Here is a 5,064-nt window from a genome sequence, read left to right as displayed (position 1 = left end):
AGCCTCTTTTGAACAATTTAGCCAAATGACCCTGGGCTAATGATTCCTTCTAAGTCTTTTTCCAATTTTACTTTCTTCCTTCTATCTTCAGTATCCTCATAAGCTCCTTGTTTTCCTTTTGCTCTCAGACTAAGCCTCCCTGTTCTCCTATGGGTGACAGCTTTGTAATTTATAAAATTTTCTTTATAGTTCTTTGGTCAGTTGAGTCACAGAGATCAGAATTATTGACTTCGCAACCTCCACATGTCCATCTTCTTCCTTACCTTTTTTGGTTGCCACTTTTTCTCTGTAACAACATCATCTATACCTTTGGTGGTCAGTTACCCCTCTGGGTGACAGTTGATATAAATCTCAGAATTCCTCCTTTTGAAAGGTGCTTTCAACTGCTTTTCTACCGTTCCCCACCACATTCCAGAGACAGACCTCTTTCCATTAACTATATCCGAAGGTCTGATTGTTGAGACAAAAGTTAATATGCCTTGAACCTTGGGTCCAATTAAGAAGAATTTTTTCCCAGTAGTCACTAATCCAGATTTGGGGAAAAAAGGAGATCAACAGCAGATATGGTGTCATTTCTGCCAGCTACTCAACCCATACTTTCTCTTGAAGGATTCCCTTGTTCTAGAAACAACTGGTCCTTCTTTTTTTCTTTGATTTTCTTCCTATCTAGACATCAATCATCTCTAACCTAAGAGCTCTGTCTATTTCATTTGTCCATCTCCCCTTCCACACTTCTTTGCTTACCATGACCCTCTTCTATTGCCCTCTATTCCAAGCATCGGGGGAATCTATGGCTTTTGGGTCAGGAAGGGATAGATTTCCCTCCATGGCTGGGCCCTGGACCCCTCTTCAGTCCTTTTAACTACTTTTCTGTCTTATTATTTTAAGTAGATAATCCAGGAAATCACTTAGATTTATAGAATGTTAAGGAGGAGAGGCAAAGTATAATAAATAAAGCAATGTCCCAACTATCATGGTGCTTACCATTTTGATTGGTCTATAAGGCATAAGTAACCATGACACACAATAAGACAGAAGTGAACTTGAGAGGTACAAAATAAAGTACTATGAGAAGTTTAAGGGGGAAGGGTTTTACTGAGAAGGGAGAAGATTTTATTTGAATTGAACTTAAAAAAGAAAGGTAGGAATTCAATTAGTTAAGAAGGAAGGAGGAAAAGAAAAAAACAGAAAACAAGGAAAGAAAAGGGCATACATTTCAGGTAGAAATCACTCTGAAAGTAAAAGAAGTGAAGGATAATTTTTTTCTGGAAGTTTTGTGGTAAATGGGAGGAGTAGAATATGCCAACATTTGGATGGAGGTAGAAAGATCAAGGAAAAGTATTTTTGTATGAGGTAGACCTGAACTAACTGTTAGTAGGCTGTAAAAAAGAAATCAGCGGGGATGGAGAAATCGAAATTCAACAAGATAGTATGGAAATGCTTGATGGAACAAGATTCTGGAGGTTGTAGGAGGGAATGGGGCCCAAGATACACACACATACAGGGTGCAGCTAGAGCTGTTCCTCATGTACAATTTCTCATCTCCTCTCTCCATGCTTTTGTACAGGGTGATTCCAATGCCTGCAATGTACTTTCCTCATATCCTCCTTTTAGAATCCCTCATTTCCTTCAATGGTTATTAGCTCACGTGACACTCTGACGTAAAGTCTTCCTTGATCTGCCTTGATAAGCTAGTGCCTTCCCCACCCCAAAGTACCCTGTATTTGCTTTGTGTGTACATGTGTGTGTGTGTGTGCGCGTGCGTGAGTGTGTGTAAAATGTCCCCTTATAATATGTAAGCTCTTTGATGGCAGGGATTTTAATTTTTTTTATACCCCCAATTCTAGCACAGTGATTGGCATATAGTAGGTACTTAATAAAACCTTGTTTATGGATCCATTTGCTTAAATAGCATGTTTAGAGGGTTTGAGGAATGTGTGAAATACATGGATAGCTCTGATGCTATGCCCATATATATAAAACCATAGCAAAGGATTCACTCTCTCTTACCATAGCTCACAGTACTAGAGACGATGCTCAACTGTGATCATTTATGAAATATTGGGACTGAGAATGGACTTCAGTCAGAAGCTCCTATGGGAAGATGAAGGACAATTTACCATGAATGGATCACAACCTTCCTTGGTCCTGGTAACAGCTTTAGCAAGACTTCCATGTTTGCAGATTCTTTTTCATAGGGTTGATCAGCAAAAGCATTCTTAACATATCTAAATAAAAGTCTTAAGAACTATTTCTATTGTTGAAAAAGGTGACCTGTGTCAGTAGAGTTATACTGGGGGACTTCTGATCTCATCCTTTAGGTTAGTTCCTCTGGTGACTTCAGTCCATTTCATACCTTCTTCTAAGCTATTCTTGTCCATGTTGTCCCACAGATCCTTCCATAAATTCCCCAGAAAGGATCTGGCAATTGCACTGGAGCTTTTTCTCTTAAGTATTTTTATTTCTAACATTTAACATGGGTAGGGGAGGAAAGTCCAAAGATTATTCCTAGGAAAATTATTTATTGTCTATTGTCTCAAATGTAAGTGGAGAAGCCTTGAAGCATCCCAGAATTTTTACTAGTGCTATTCTCGAACCATGTTTCATATTTATATTGTTATTTTCTCATTTAAAATTTCATCTGTTCAATATTTAGAATCATGAAATTTCCAATCTCTCAACTAGCTACAAAAGAAAATTTCTGGTGTCAAAATCAGAACAAAAATACTCAAAAATGGATTGAAACTTTTATTTTAAATGTGGACATACAAGCTAATACAGAATTCACTTCCCAAAGGCCAGAATAGAGACAACCATCCCCACAAGGAGGAAAGAGCAGAGATAATTGTAATAATGTTATTTGCTTTTACAGCAATAATAATACCTATATAACCAGTGTTAAGAGTGCCTATCAGTCCCAGATGATGTACGTCCTGTAGATTTGTGGGCATGGGGGAAAATGTCTGGGAAATGGAAGCTACTAAGAATCAAAATGAAGTGAATGAAATTAGCCACATGTAGAATTAACCCTGTCTTGGGGTGGTTGTGGTGCCCTTCAAACAATATCATAGTGACCTAAAGTCAAGGCCAGTCCTGATTGAACAGTCCTCTGTTAACTTATTTGATCTGGGTGATGAAGGCTTGTATCTAGGCTTTGTTTCCTTTTTCTGCCCACTTAGCATCTTGTTTTCACCTGGATCTGTGATCTATTATCATAAATAAATTAAAAATTTATTAAATTAAATAAATTTAAAAAAATTTTAATTAAAAAAATATCCAATCTTCAGGGTCCAAATCTTTCCTCTATGAAGCTTGTATATGAAAGGTATGCACTAAGTGTTGATTGAATTAAAGATAATAGAATCTGTTTCCTATCTATTAAAAAAGTGACCCTTCCTAGGAGATGGTGTCTGTATTTTGAAAAAGTAAAGCTAATATGCTTTCTGAAATTCTCATAGGGAGAAATCAACATAAAATTCTAAACTATAAGAAAGCAAAACAGTGTATGATCTATTTAATTTTATTATAATACCCTCCATTCCTTCATTGTTTATCCGTTGTCCTAGAAGAGGACCATGATATCAGGAAGGTGATGTCATGATTTGAAAGTGAATTGGATTTAAGTGAGGGAGGGCTGTGCAAAGTCACCAGCCTCACTCTCTCCTCTGGAGCCATCTGGATCCATACCCTCCAAAACTTCATTAAAGGTGGGGGCTTAAAAAAGGAGTCAATAAAAAAAAAGAGCAAAAGAGTCCTGATTTTGTAGGTGCTTATTTGCATTGATTCCAGGAGACCAGAAACAATTCTTTAGGAAGAAATATCTTTTGTTTGAGACACCATCCTGGCTATCTCCAGGCTATACTCTAGCTTGATGGAAATGTACCTTAAGAACATCCTACCCCAATTCTATGCCCACTAAGCAAACAGTGAATTTAAGGGTTTTGGTTCCCTAAGTGGATTTACCCAGCAGGAGGGAGCACCCTGTGCAGACAACTGGTACCGATTCTCTTGCCTGGCATATTTCCTGCTATCGAAACACCGACCTTCTGGTTTAACAAAAGCCAGATCGCCTCTGGCGGCGCTGGTGTAACTGTGTTCCTAAATTTTTGAAGCTGAGAACCATACCTGGTGATCCCATTAGGGTCCTACCTCTTTTAGAGGCATACCCTGAGTAACAAAGCAGCCTCCTTCTCCAGACCATCTCTTATAACATGGGTCCATAGGCCCACGGATTGAGAGCTAGAAGGGTCTTCAGAGGCCACCCAGTTCAACTGCCTCATTTTTCAGATTACGAGCCACGACCCAGAAAGGGTTAAGTGGTTCAAAGTCACAGAGGACATAAGCGTCGGGTAGGATTTGAACTCAGGTCCTCTGACTCCCAATTCAGTATGCTCTCCATTGTGCTTGGTACTTTTTTTGGACATTTTCACGTCCCTTATTTGCACTTAGTCCTCATAATGTCCCCATGAAGGAAGGAAAGTGAAGATTGTGGGATCTTAGAGTTAGACCTGGAAGGGATTGTTGGAGACCATCTAGTCCAATGCTCTCATTTTATAGATGAGGAAACTGAGGCACAAGGCAATTAAGGGAATGTGATCAACGCCTGCCTGTTGATAAGTGGTGGAACTAGAGCAATTATCTATCTCCTAGGCCTCTGAGCTCTTTCCAGTCTCCTTTACAGAGTTGGTGAATGAAGGGAATGTATTCTTTCAAAATGTGGAAGGGAAAGGGGATCTTGGAAGGGACAGGAAAATAGGTAACTGAAGTTTGAAAGCACTGCAACTACTCCCGTAACATCATATCCCCAACTCGTGAGTTCTTGTTTGTCCCTATTACCGCAACGACCCCATGTGTACTGGATGTTGTTTTGGGCTAACTTTCTCCTTCTCTTCTGGACCTGATAAAATACCAGAAACAATCTGAGATCATTCTTTCATTCAACACATATTTATTGAGGGCTTACTATGTACTCGGCCCTCAATTCATTTTTCTTTGGTACAATATATGTCCCTATATGGTATTTCTACTGTCTGTCTTTGCTTGCCCTCACCCAGCGGAACTTCT

This window comes from Vombatus ursinus, unplaced genomic scaffold, assembly GCF_900497805.2.
Source record: "Vombatus ursinus unplaced genomic scaffold, bare-nosed wombat genome assembly UNPS02014894.1, whole genome shotgun sequence".
Taxonomy (NCBI): domain Eukaryota; kingdom Metazoa; phylum Chordata; class Mammalia; order Diprotodontia; family Vombatidae; genus Vombatus; species Vombatus ursinus.
This window is presented reverse-complemented; position numbering follows the sequence as displayed.